We start from the raw sequence: 14,689 nt of genomic DNA, 5'->3' as shown, positions 1-14,689 counted from the left end.
TACCAGCGCCCCCCAGGATAGTGGTCATCCCATTTGAATCACCAGACGCCCAGGAAGAAAGATCATGAATCCATCATAAATCAGATGGATCAGTGGGTATGCACAAACTCCATGCTTACCCCTTGGGAGGAGTACCTAACAAAGGGGGCAAGAGAACAACAAGGTCATCATTTGTACCAGGCAGAGAAAAAGGCGATCCCAACGTCAATAGGAATGTGGCAGGGATATCTGATGTCTGGGCTGAGAAAACATTTGCCTTGTTTGCAAGGATCAGGCTGACCTCGAAGTTGTCTGCTGAGCCCATGTTGATGGCCAGGTGCACACCACATGGTTAGACTCCAAGATAGGGTGGAGTGATCGAAAGCATACCCGATCATTTCACAGTGACCCAAGGTGAAGAGACCATCAACCATGTGTGAAGAAGTTGGAGGAGAAGATGAGACGGCCAATGGGAGACTGGACAATATGTGAATATAAGCATGTAAATAGGCGGTAGTCAATGAGGGTGGTGGCTGAACATTGTACATAAAATGCATCAAACATGATGACTTACACGGTCATAAAGTTCTGCTTGTTTTGAATAAGACAGAGAGCTCTGTGGCAGTGGACTAATAATACCCTGTTGCCATATTCATATTCAGTATACAAAACAAAGCTCTTGTTCTTCCCGAAAAAGGGTGCACCTAGCATTTTGCCATAGTGGGCTGTTAATTCAATGACTATTGTGACGTTACCCTACATTTTCAACAACAAAGCACGCAACACAAACAACAAAGTCCCCGACCACTGTAACATGTGCCCCACTGAGTGCCATGCCACAAATGCAAACAAGAACTCCCCAGCCATGCAGTCAGACCCACATACCTCAGGCAAATGCTATTCTATCACCCCACACAGTGACACCTTCCCCACCCACAACACCTACACTGGCTTCCCGCCAGAGTGCCATGCAGTGAAGGACCAGCTACCACTTACCCCTTGTCCTGGTGTCCTGGTGAGGGGACATTGTGAACACACTGATCTGAGAGGCCTCCTAAATAGAGACCGTTGAGAGTTTGGAAACCCAGAATCCCCTTGGAAGCACTCCCAAAGCCACACAATGGCATCCTGTGATTAACCTGGTATCAGGACAGTGCAGTAAACACTGACGAGGCAGGATCCAGCACAAGGCAGCTAGTCAAAGTGGCAGCAGTTATACAAGAGGGCAGGGCACAGAGGCAACTGGCATAAAATAGACACGCAGACCAGAAAAGGGAATGAGAAAAGGAGGCCAAAGGGACTGCCAAACAAAAGAGAGTAGGGAACAGGCAAGAGGAAGAGAAGCCAGAGTTCACAGGGGCAGGGCTGAATGGGAACTAGTGTTCTGGGAACTGAAGGATGTGTTGAGATGCACTGAGCAGCAGTCAACAGGCAGCAAAGTATTGGCTGGTGTAACGTGCATGGAACATGTCCCAATGGCAAACAACAGAAGGCCAATGGTGTGTGCCTGGTGTTTGTGATGAACATGGCATCCTCCAAAAGGCTTATAATGCTGTGTTGTGTGTGAATTTCTCTCGGGACACCACCCCCAGAAGGGGCAGAAGTACCAAGTACCAACGGTGGACTGCCAGCGTGGGTAGACATGACATGAACTGCTGAGTGAACAGTAAGCCGCACGGCAGGCAACACACATGCAAAAACTGCAAGCAATCACTCACTAGATTCCCATCACCATGTATCCCAACACCCATGCAGCCCGATGGGCCACATTCATGACAGCTCACCAATAAATGCACCCCGAAGCCAGACCTGCTAACACCAGTACAAGGAAACACAAAATACACCCCACATAGTTCCAGACTCCCTGCCACCAAAAACACGACAACAGGTGCCACCCTGCGTGCCTTTGAGTTACCTGCACAAGGTATCCACCTGTCTGGCATTCACAGCATCCCATCTGAAACAATATTCAGAACTTGCAAAGACATATATTGCATCAATGTAAAGACAATGGGCAGCCATGTCAACCCCCGTATGGAACAGGGATATAGCCATGGACCATCCAGTGTCAACATCCGGAAGTACAGAAAATCAAGCGTCCTCAACTATCAACATACCATCAGCAAAACTCACCAACAGAGAAATCTCTTGCAGCGAAGCAAACAGATTACAAACACAGCACAACATGCACCCTGGAAACACGCATCAGTCCCCCCTTGGATGCGGCCACAAGTGGGGACATTGTTTGCAGGTATACAAGTCATGCACACCCACTGACAGACACAGAAAGACATACATGAAAAATCAGCATGGTCAGAGAGCCTGGAAGTAACATAGATGGAAAACGGGCACATGCTGGGGTTGAGGAAGGACAATTGTGGGTGATGGAGAAGAGCAGACTGGAAAACAAAGGCCACTGGTGAAAGGTCAATCAACAGCTTCACATCACAGAAACAAAATGCAGAACCCACCATTCCATGTAAACCAAAAGGAGACCCATGTCTGCAGCATCCCCACAAATAAGTGCCTCCAACCACATCCCCATACCCTGCAACAACCCCCCAAACCCCTTGTTGGACACCACTGTGAAGGGACATGAGGACAATACGCAGCTGTTCAATCACGTGGATCACAGGGTACACTGGCAACACCTACAGGGACAACATATGAATAGAAGGTGGGTGGAGTGGACAATGTACCACATACATGTGGACAAACACATCTGCACTGATTTTTTCTGTGACTCAAACATTGCAACCAGAGAAAGAAAATGTGTGAGAATGCATGCAAATATCATGGTGATGACTAATACAGATATAACATGAGAGACTGTACTCATACTTACCTGCTGACCGAGCTGCCTTGATGTGATTTCCTCATTACCTCCACTGGAAACTGTACCTCCACATTTGTGATAGGAGGGCCAGTGCCTGGCAGAGGGCATGGGGACTAGGGAGTTGAAAGGGTACAGGGTGGACCACCCACAGAGTGCAGTCACTGAATGAATCAGGATCACTGCAACAACCTAGGACATGGTATGTCACCAGCCATAGTAGCAAATCATGCATCCAGCACTTATGTGAAAAAAGTCCACCAACCCATTGTTACCTGCACATGTCATCCGGTAGTTCTCAAGGCAACCATGGCAGTTGACACCACTCTGCATGGCTGCATCCCCAGTACTGCACTCATCATTCCATTGAGACAGCACCAGCACATCTCTCAAGGAAAATAAAATAAAATACAAAGTAAATTCCATCTTGGAGTGGGGAAAAAACAACACATGCCTCCACCCTGGACAGGGATATAAAAACAAAAAAAGAAACATTGGTCCATCCTGATCAAGGGGTAAAAAAAAAACACAAATCAGACCACACCGGTCAGGTAAAGAAAAACAAAATGTCCATCCTGGACTAGGGGTAAAAAAAAGTCCACCCTTTAGGGGAGAGGGGAAGGGTGAATGTCAATATCCACATGAGTGATACCAAAAAAAACTCTAGGGGCTAATGGACATCACGGCAACGGTGGTTGAGGAGGCATGGGTGTTCTGGTCCCTCCATCTTGTGATTGATCTGTAGGTGGGTGTGGTGGTGGATCCAATCCACGCAGTGCCACAGCCTGGTCTTCATTGGCCAGGAACAGCCATGACACAGATGCATGCACCAGCATCCCAATGGCGGTGAGGTCATGATGCGCTTCATCACGAGTGCCTACAGAGTCTGTATGCTCACTCACTCATGATGCATCTCCTTGTGGAGCAGTGTCCATGTGGCAGAGAGTTCATCATGCAGCGCAGTCCTCAAGCTCTCCATCTCATGGTGATGTGATCTACGAGATGCCAACATGTCACGCCTCAGGGCCACTCTATGCGCCCTAGCATCTGCATGCAGGGACTCCTGCAGAGACCTCAGATCATCCCTTTGGCCCTTGATGTTGGCCTCCACACCCAGTCTGTGGGAGCGGCTTAAGGACCACATGATCTCCAGCCATTGCGCATCCCAGACAGCAGGTGGGTTCACATTCTTAGCCAGTCTATCCATGCCCTACGCAATTCGATCCAACATTTGCTGCTCCCACATTGTCTCTCCAGCCTGCACACATCCACAATGTGTGCATGGCCCACGGCAGCGTGATGCAAGGTACCAAGCCCATTGGTGTGGTGCCCCTGTTGTTGGATGCAGGTCTGAATCCCTTCGTTGGACATCAGAGCCTGACGCCAACTCATGGGAGGGTAGCCTTTCATCCATAACCACCACAGACATGGTGCCCACCACTGACTGGCCTTGTGAAGGCAGCTAAACTGCCGCAGACCAAACAATCCCATCTGACCTGAACGTTGGGCCACTCAACTTCTCTCTCAGTGAGTCCTCCACTTCTTGTTCTGCATCCGAATCAGCCGAGTCAGACGAGTCCGAAGAAGCTGGAGCACGACTGATTATAATGACCTGTGGGTTTTCACATTGCACTACACCACAGACTCGACTGGTGAACTGACGTAGCACCACCTCTTCTTCCTCCTCCTCTGTATCCGCTGCAAGATCACATGAACAGAGATTGACATTTTGAGTCAGGTGTGTCCTGACCAAACATGCACATGCGCATCAAACGGCAGACAGACACAAAATGTCAGGACACCCATGCATCTGACATTGTGACTTGTAACACTGTTAGCTTTAAGCCACGGCGATATGGAATTTCATACAGGCAACACCACCCCTGGTCCAGTCCAGGGCGTTAGGGGCGCATAGACGTACTGAAGTGTCGAACACAATGATGCAAGGGATAAGGCATGTGTCTGTCAGGCATCGATTCATGGACATGTACAGGGCTATTGTGTGAGACAGGTTTTACTGTTTTGAACTATATGAACACATTTGTAAATCGACCATGCACCTACATTACATGCACACTCATTGGAATTATTCATGGCATAACATTTTGCATCGGATGTCTATAGACCTATCTATTGGAGTATACCTGACTGCCCACCTTGCCATGATAACCCATCAGCTATTATTCACCATGTTTTGTCTAGTGTTGCCCCTTGCATTACACAAGTCAAGTTGTATATTTACAACGCCTGGTACACAGGGCAGTTGTCTGTGGGCACTGATTCCCCGGCAGGCTGGTCACACCACACAAGGCAGGAAGCTTGGATGTGCATCTTGGCAAGGCATCCCGTAAGAGCAGGTGACAATACAACCATGAAACTCTGCAGCAAATGATGTGTGTGGTCAACGTATATTGCATTTACTTGATGTACAATGCAATATAACAGGCACCAAAACTGTGTCAATGAATGATACATGTGGATATGGCATTGTTTGGCGTGACACAGAGCAGAGCCCAGTGGGTGATGTGCGACTGTCAGATGTGCAAATCGGTTCCATGTCATTTCATCGCGGGATGTTTTTTCGCAGGGTTATTTACCGCAAATAATTTATTGAAAAAACCCATAGAATTTCTTTTTTTTTTTGGGGGGGGGGTTCTCCCCTAACCCCCATTCCATTTTACTTTAAATCTATTATCAAAAACCCACATCCCATATACATACATTTTTAACCCCCCCCCAAAAAATTTCGATGGGATTATTTCGATAAAATATTTGTAGGAAAAAACCCTGCGAAAAAACATCCCGCGATGAAAGGATGTTGTACCTGCAAATCATGGGTTAATGCAATTTTCACATGTGTCGACTTTCAAAAACTGCATGCAAGTACTGGCACGGCTATGTGGGCCAGCAGACAGTGATGTGAAAAGTCACTGTAAATCACTGAACGCAGACCATGTGACAGAAGTGTACACAGTAGCAGACATACATTGTCCAAGGATGGCTGACAACTGCAGCCGCTGTACTGCTACATAAATATGGGTAGGTCAACCATGATTGTCCACACATATGATGTGTCCTGATGGGTCTCCATGCCACGCACTCCTTGAACTTGCTCAATGCTGATGAGTTGACTTGTGACCTCTTCAAATGGAGTTAGCTCCTCCTCATCTGCTGGCCCCCCTCCAGTGCATAGGCGAGTTTGGCACTGAGCTTATGCGTGTGAGATCATTACACCGCTTCTGGACCTGTTCAGCATTGTGACTCTCCACACCTAAGGAGTTGATGAGGTCAGTCATTGCACCAATCGTACGGTTGTAAATGTGTTCACCGCATACGGGAACATCTCACGATGGTGATCGGTAACATAGTCACTGAGGATCTGGAGCTCCTCATCAGTGAAGCGTCTCTTCCACTGCAGACCCTGCTCATGTGCCGTGTCCTGGGGTGGAGCATCTTCCTGCTCAGCAGGGCATCCCTTCTTGGCCCTAGTGGCCCTAGGTAGTGGTTCTTCACCTGTCTGGCTGCAAAAACATTGACGTCCAGGTGGTGGGTCACCTGTGCCCTAATGTCCACCACTGTTAGGAGAATTCTCATTTCATGGCTAATTTCCCTTACCTAGTGAGTCCTTCAGCAGCTTTGCTGGATCTCTGGAGTTATTTCTTTCTACTTGGTGAGAGTGTGAGCTTTTCCCCCACTCTTACTTGTGTTTTGCTATGTGTTTTTACCTGTTTTTGTAGTTGTGGACTCTGGAGTACACCACTTCAGTAGCCCCCTTCTTTTGTGTGTCACACAGCACCTTCCGTGCAGTGACACAGGGTTGTCGTTCAGACTGCCCACCAACTCCATTTCTGAGGCTGACTACTGACCTTCAGAAAAGGGTAAAGTTACCATTAACTTTACTTAGTCAAATTAACCACAGATCCAGTACACCCCATCTTACATGGAGTACTGGAAGGGTTAACTCTTAGCCCTTTTTATCTGTACCTCCTAGAGCATTGTTTTGCTCTTTTAACATTTAGACATGGCTGGTGGCACTGGTATCTACCCTAAATTTCTACCGCGGCTATTTTATATAACCAGGGTAATATTGTAGGCTATTGTATTAGCCTCGAACTTAAACCCGCTTGACCAAATGCTTTTTCTTTTGGCTCTGGTGCGGTTTATTCACTATTTATTTTTGTTAAACTCCTTCTTGTGTTTTACTTTGCGCGGCAAACCAGGTTTGCCTTCTTTGTTCACTGTCTTTTGGCGGGCTTCTGCCAAGAAGTCCTCCTCAAGGCGCCTGGATGTGTAGGTGAACTGATTGTTAGGGAGGGGTGTAGTCACCCCCTGCACAGGGTATCCTCGGAAACCCAAGTCACACTTTTTATGATTAGCTGAGGTGGTTGAATGGGCTGGACAACCCCCCTGCTGGGTGATTGACAGCCAGGCTATGTGAATGGGGGATTTTCGCATAAAAGGCAGGTCTCTTGGGCTGGAAGTCAGAGAGTCGCCACTGGAACTACAAGGAACCGAAGCGAAGCGGAGGAGAGGTCGACTGCTGCAACTAACCCCGTCCCGGTGAAGCCCTGCTGCAGTCCTGAGCTATCTACCCTTCAACGACTAAGAGAAGATCCAGTCCGGAGTCTTCTTCCCTTGAGCCTGGTGGGGATAACCAGCTCATCCTCTTCAGCCAGAGGTCCCCCTTCGTGGTCAAAATCGCTGCACACTGCTGTAGTGGTCCGGATAGCCACCTGAAGAGCCTCTCCTGTTTTTATGGAGCGCACCTTTTATTCATCGTCGCTGCTGCTGGCCTCATCCCTGTGTGGTGTAGACCCCCTTCATCGTCCTTCTTCGTGCCGAAGCCAGGAATAGTGGTTCTTCAGGAAACTACCAGCAACAACTGCAGTGGCACCAGCTTCATCTTTGAAAAGGTACTGTGTCCTACTTGAGGAATTTTGGGTGAAATCCCTATTTCTCGCTTATAAGGCTTGCCCTTATTTTTCCTTCCTTCTTATAACTTTTGCTTCCGAACATTTGACAATATCTAAAGTACTCTTGGCAACTTTGAATCGCGAACTATCCGACGTGTGATCCTCGGCACAGGAACCCGGTTTCTCTTGACACTGGCTCCGGCCTCTTGACTCTTGCATTTCTGTCCATGAGTGTTCTTCGATTCTGTTTGCCTAACTAACACATTGGGCCTCATTACGACCCAGGCGGTAAGTTACCGCCTGGGCCGTGACTTTACCACCATGGCGTAAACTGCGTTTACGCCATGGTGGTTGGCGGACTTACCGCCCCATTCCGACCTTGGCGGGGCGGTAAGTCCCCAATCCCCATTTTCCCTTCCCCATTCCCATTTTTGCCCCATAGGGCATAATGGGAGTGGGGAAGGCGTTAATTACGCCACCGTAAATTACGGTGGCGTAATTAACTCCATGGTCCCTTAGCGCCATGGATTTTAACACCTGCTAAAAGCAGGTGTTAAAAGCGCCATGGCGCTAAGGGACCTCGTACTCAGGCGGTAAGGGTCGGCGCTGTTAATGCTGCCGTAAACCCCTTACCGCCTGGGTCGTAATGAGGCCCATTGCCTATGATTTTTGCCCCCAACTCTCTCTCGGTATCTCAGGTGCTAAGTGTGTTTTTGCCCCGGTAGCATTTCTTGCAGCAGATACGCGTTTATTTAGTAGACCGAACTGTCAAAAAGTGATCGCAATCGTATTCACGGTAACGTGTATTGTTCCATAATACCGATTCTCTGAAACACAGGGTATTTACCTTGATTCATACCGTACAAAGTGAATTGATCAGTTGTAGTGTTTTTAACATGTGGTTTTACATTTAATAGAAGGGTTGTGTTGATAACGAATGGTTTTCAAATAAATGTACTTATATTTTTCTACCTGAAACCTTGAGTCAGTGTTTGCTTGAGTCACAGTAATTGTGGTCCCTTTGTGTAATCTGTTATACTGCTCATATACTCTTGAGATAAGCCTGGCTGCTCCGCTACTGCTACCACTTTAACATAGTAGTACAGGCTTGTACCAAAGGTAAAACTTGTATTGCCACCTGTAGTCTTAATTGTGTGTAGTGGTCCCTAAGGGCACTGCACAGGATTCTGCCTAACAACCACGTCCCCCTGTGGCTCGGGCAGATGTGGCTGGGAAAGATGTGTTCTCGCCACATCCCTGACCCCGTCGACTCCCTTTCACTTTTGAGGCCTTTCCACTCATGTTTCAGATGTAGAGGAGAAATGGAAGGAACACCAAGACATTGTTCTTGGCAAGAGGAAGGGAACAGTCTACGTGATGTGCGAAGTAGATATGTGATCCTGCAAGGCTCCAATGTACCCCAGAAATAAAAATATGCAGTATGTGATATGCAGAGGCACCCCAAAACAGAAAAATTGCGTTTTCTATCCCCAGGAAGCTTCCGAAAGGTGTATAAAGTGGTATGTGATATGCAGGGGCACCCCAAAATAGGGAGATTGCATGCACCACACTCCATAGGCCTTTAAATGTAAAACATGACATGCGCAGAGTCAATCCCCAAAAATAAAAATGCGGTCCACGTTACCTGAAGGAAACGGCTTGCATAGTGCCCCCAAATTACATGTATGCGACACTCGTCCGTCTCATACTCACAACCAGAGATGCGCATCACATGCCTTATGTTACACCATCAATGCCGTGAGCCGCGTAGGCATGCCACGTGGGTGCACTCTGTCAAGCGCGTAGGACGTAACTTACGTGTTAAGGGCCTTTACTCTGTTTTCGGCTGCTATGGATGAGAAACACACACCAGAGTTCATTCTGCATGCAAACTGCTGATTTTGCCTCCTCTGGCTCTGCTTTGCCTCACTCACTCCTAATCTGCTGCTGCCTGTTTGAGTGTGAGGGCCTGCTTGCAACCAGCTCTCTCTTAGAGTGCCAGCTGTCCTACAACTTTCTTTTGGGCCTGTGACCACCTCTTCTGTATCTGGAACTTCTACCTCTCCCTGCCAACACCACCATGGCTCCATAGCGGCTACCCGGGACCCAGCAAAGCTATACTGGCCTCGGGTGTGCCATGTCTGGACCATCAACATCCTCGGAAGAGTGCAGCACCCCCATGTCAGCGGGGCAGAGGGCTGCCAACATCACCTCCACCGAAATTGGCATACTGTTGGATCGGGTCCTGGGGGACTATGATGCCCTCTTCAACCCAGCAACTCAGCTGGGCAATGACGCAGGGCAACAGATATGGGACGACATCACAGCTGCCATCAACGTGGAAGGGGTGGTAGACTACCCGATGAAGACTGTCTGAAAATGTTGGGATGACCTCAAGGCCCGTAGCCATTCCAAGGTGGTGGCAGCCCTCGCCAAGGAGCCCACTGCGGAGGTCTACCATGCGGGCTGCCACTGGTTCTCCCAGGTAGAGCTGTGGGTTCTTGAGAGGTTCTATCCGGACCTTCACACCCAGATCTGTGGGTGGAGAAGTCGACTGAAAGCTGCTGGTGAGTTCCCATCTGGAGCAATGCTCTACTGTGTATGTGTGGCATGCATGTTTTGCAGATGTCTCATTCTGTTTGCAGAAGGTGTGAGACACAGCAGCTTGCTGCCTGATGCCAATGCTGGGCGTATGTTACGTCAGACATTGTATACTGGCATATGCATGGGAATTGGCTGAATATTCCCTCAGTAACTTGTTGGGCTCGGGCACATGCTGTGTGGGATCATGGACCAAGTGCAGGGACAGTATGCATGTGGGCATGCTATGTTGTGGGCATGTGAGGGACGTGCATGATGGACCTCTCCATGTGTGGCACACCTGCAAGTGCATCCATGCAGACACATCTGCTGAGAGTGACACATATGCATTTATGTCTATGAATGGCAAGTTGTTGCATTGAGATCTCTGGGTCAGGTATATGACGTCTCATACCACTGCTTTTGGAGCACAAGTGTACCGCTGTACATGCAATATGTGTATGCTGGGCCACGCAACATGAGCAATTGATTCCCAGATATGTGTGGCTTGCTTGTCGGTCATGCTTTCACATATGCATGTTTGTGACTGTGTTTGTGTGGGCAGTTACCCTGTCACTGTTCCCATGCCACATTCCATACTTGTGTTGTTTGGTCATTGGTGTGGTGGCGTTTCATGTTTTTGGTGATGTGTTTGTGGCCACACAACAATGTGCTAAGTTGAAATGTGCATATCTTGACTATGATTCATCCTTCACCCTACACTCATGCAGCAGTTGACATGCAGTTTGCATGGGCATGTACATGTGTGCGTGCATTGTGTGTGCGTCAGTTCCTGCTTCCAACATACGCCACGATTGGTGATGTTAATGTTGTCTTTGCCACACATGCATTGACAACGATAACTGATGTCAGTGTCTTTTGCCCCCTCGTGAAAAGGGCAGAGGCATCGCTGTGGTGCAGAAGGACAGGGACCGGACCACCAGAACCAAGCACACACCCCGGCCAGCCACCATTGAGACCACCCCATCTGAGGGAGAGTTGGCTGGGGTGGTGGTGTTTCACGCCCACCATGACCAATTCCTCTCCACCATTTGACTTCAAAGATATAACTGAGCAGGAGGTTATCGCCCTGCTCAAGTCCATCAAACCCTCTAACTGTAAGGGAGATGCCTGTCCAGCTAGTGTCCTTAAAGACTCAGCACAGATCCTAGCTCCCTTCCTTACAGCATTTATTAACTCATCCTTCCAGTCGGGCCACGTTCCAACTGGACTTAAGGAGGCTTGGGTACGCCCACTCCTCAAAAAAACACTCACTGGACCCAACGTCCTGGGGAACTATAGACCCATCACCACTGTACCTTTCCTGCTTAAAGTTTTGGACAAAGCAGCCTACCTGCAAGTACAAAAGTTCCTTGAAAACCGTCTCCTCGGCCTGCGGCAATCTGGCTTCCGCCCACGACACGGTACCAAAACGGCTATCCTGGACTTAAAGAACCAAATGGATGATCTAAGAGACGCAGGGAAACCTGCTCTCCTACTGGGTCTATCCGCTGCCTTTGACTTGGTGGACCACAACACCTTGTGCCACCATCTAGCCACCTTCTCCCCCAAAGCCTGTGAATGGATTACCTCCTTCCTCCAAGAAAGAGCCATGAAAGTCTTTTCTGACTCAGCCTGTGCCACCCCTAGCCACATTACTTGCAGTGTTCCACAGGGCTCGTGTATCGCCCCCACGTTATACAACCTCTTTACGAGGCCCCTGTTCAGCATCCTTGACTCCCTGGGCATCTCGTATACGAACTATGCGGATGACACACAGGTACTCATCCCACTCACAGGTGACTACCTAGCGGATACAGAAACACTCACCACTATCTACTCCACTACCCAATCATGGATGGCAGATAACTGGCTATGCCTCAACAGTGAAAAAACCAAACTCCTCCTCATAGGGGCACCCTCCACCCTGGGGAACCTCGGTGGACAGTACGCTTCCTTCACTCTTGACAACATTCCCATCAAGGTCTCCAATCACGTGAAGACACTCGTAAAAATAAAAGGGCCCATACTAATAAACCTATTGCCAATCCTTACTTCTAAATACAAAAGGGTGGGGGACAATTGTGTATGCAAAAAGAAAAGTATTCAAGAAATAATATGTCAGGATGGTTGAGCAGTTGGCCTCCCTCACTCACGTTTTTAGCATGGGGCAAGGCAGCACGTTTGAGCTTCGTACACACTCTGGCTTCTCTGCCACGAGGATACAGTTCAAAGCATGGGTATCAGGGCCTTCTGCAAAAACATCTTTTACAATCACAGTCTCTTACTGCAGAGGGCCTGTCGTAACAAACAAATGCCAAAGTTCAAATCTTATCAGGATTTTTACATGCACAAGTTCTCGCTTCCAGTGTTCATCATGGTTCTCCCTTCTTCAGGCTTGGACCTCCTTTTTACCACAATGTTTACACTTGGACTCCCTTGTTCGGGCTTGGACCATGGATCTCCCTCATTTGGGCTCGGATGATAGACCTACCTCGTTTGCACTCGGATCCCTTTTGCACAATATTCACACTTGGTCTCTCTCGTTCGGGCTCAGACCATGTAATCTCACTTTCTACGGTTTCCTCTTGATATCAAAATCGAAGAATTCTGAATGTGCAATGGGTTTTGCTTAAACCGTCATAGGACCACTTTGATTCACTTTACACAATGTTCTGATCAATCTTCTACTTTCGTTTCTACCACTTCATGGCAGGACACCTTACAGAGAACTTCAAATGAGCACATTCACGGTGCCGGACCACTCTGTCAACAGTATTGTATCTTTCCTTCTCAAGTTCAAACATTCATCAGCAGTTATGCTTTACTCACGTCTTTCATCGCACAAGTTTAACAATGATTGTTCCAGCGCTCATTATACAGTGTTGCTGTTTGCAACCTTGACTTCAACACAGACCGGTCTTGCATCAGTCTCCCCAACTTACAGGCTGTGTTGATCTCTCTGACGCATCTTTGTTCTTGAAGCCAAGGACAATACCAAGGCGGCTGCTGCTCCTCCCCACCTTGGTTGGTTATGCGAGAGGGCCTTCAGTATCTCCGACACACTATGCAGGATTCTTCAGTCTGGTTTCCTGGCCGTACGCTTCCTGACTCGAAGGTTTCTTGAAATTAATGTTTTCTTGCTGATAAGGTGAAGGGTATTTCTCTCCTTGCAAACCCTTCTTGGTTTGCTGTCTTTCTCTCCTCTTTCACCTGCTCAAAGCCCAGCGGTGATCCCAGGGAGCCCCGGCAGGGTCCCCATCCCTTCCCAGAGGGAAAAGCTGTAACGCAGCCTAGCCAGAGCTCTATGATGGCCGGGGGTGCTACCCCACAGCCTTGAGCGCCTGTTTCCCGTGTGGGTCAACTGCCCCACAACCCAGCAGCGGTCACAGGGAGCCCCTGCAGGGTCCCTATCCCTCCCCAGAAGGAACTCTCTAACATGGCCTGGACACAGATCCAGGACATGCAGGGGTGCGGCGACGGGCAAAGGGTGAAATAGCCCCAACCCCAAAGTCTTTTCCCTGGTGGCTTAGTGCTACTTACTGCTTTCAAGGGTTGGCAAAATGGGACCAGACCCTCAATTCTGCCCCCAAAGGGAAGCAGAAAAGATTTGCCCTTCCATGGGGGGTTCCTGAGGGGGCTGGCCCTATAGGCATGGGGCCAGCCCCCAAGCGTTCCACTATATGTGTATTGTAATGGTGTTCTGGCTTCCTTGTGAGAATATTGGTGCAAAACTGCACCCATTTGCGCCTAAAGAAGGCAAAACAACATTATGCCATCTGGTTGTCATTTACTGGGGTTGGGGGTCTGATTGGGTCACCCCCACACCTCAAATTCATATTCCTGGTGGCCTAGTGGTCCTTGCTGCTTCCCTGGTGTGGCAAAATGGGGTCAGGCCTCAATTTTGTGTCCCCAGTTTTCCCCCCAAGAAAGCAGCAAGAATATGCCCCCCCCGGGGCAATTTTTTAGGAGGCTTGCCCACAGGACAGGGCCAGATCCCTAATGCCCCTAAGTGTGCCTTTTTGTAATTGTTTCTTTTTTTTGGCCTTCCTTTACGTGGTGATGCTTATTGCGAATGAGAGGTCAGAGTCAATGGTAAAGCCAAGAAATGTTGCACTGGGTGAATCCATTGAATTTAAAGTCTGTCAGCCAATTCCAGACTGGGGTGTGCTTTCGTAGGAGAATTAAATTGGTCTTTGTCAGGCTGAACTTCTGGTGGGTGTTTGGAATCAAAGCTTCGATGAGGGATAAACAGCTCTTGAGTTGATACATTTTGTTAAAGAAATTGATCCGTGGGTAAAGCCGCATTTTATGAGCATAATAGTGTATCTTGACACCAGTTTAAAGACTTTTGCAGCTCATTGAATTCTCTCTTGAAATGTAG

The 14,689-nt window shown here is 48.5% G+C and overlaps 1 protein-coding gene across 2 annotated transcripts in view; it reads left to right on the top strand.

Moving 5' to 3' along the window:
* LOC138580591 (protein-glutamine gamma-glutamyltransferase 6-like) overlaps window positions 1-14,689 on the top strand; it is a 282,038-nt gene that overhangs the window by 76,017 nt on the left and 191,332 nt on the right. The window lies entirely within an intron of this gene.

The sequence above is a fragment of the Ambystoma mexicanum genome, chromosome 3p, assembly GCF_040938575.1.
Source record: "Ambystoma mexicanum isolate Mex_15411 chromosome 3p, UKY_AmexF1_1, whole genome shotgun sequence".
Classification (NCBI taxonomy): domain Eukaryota; kingdom Metazoa; phylum Chordata; class Amphibia; order Caudata; family Ambystomatidae; genus Ambystoma; species Ambystoma mexicanum.
The sequence above is the reverse complement of the archived record's forward strand: the minus strand, read 5'-3'. Positions and strand labels throughout refer to the sequence as shown.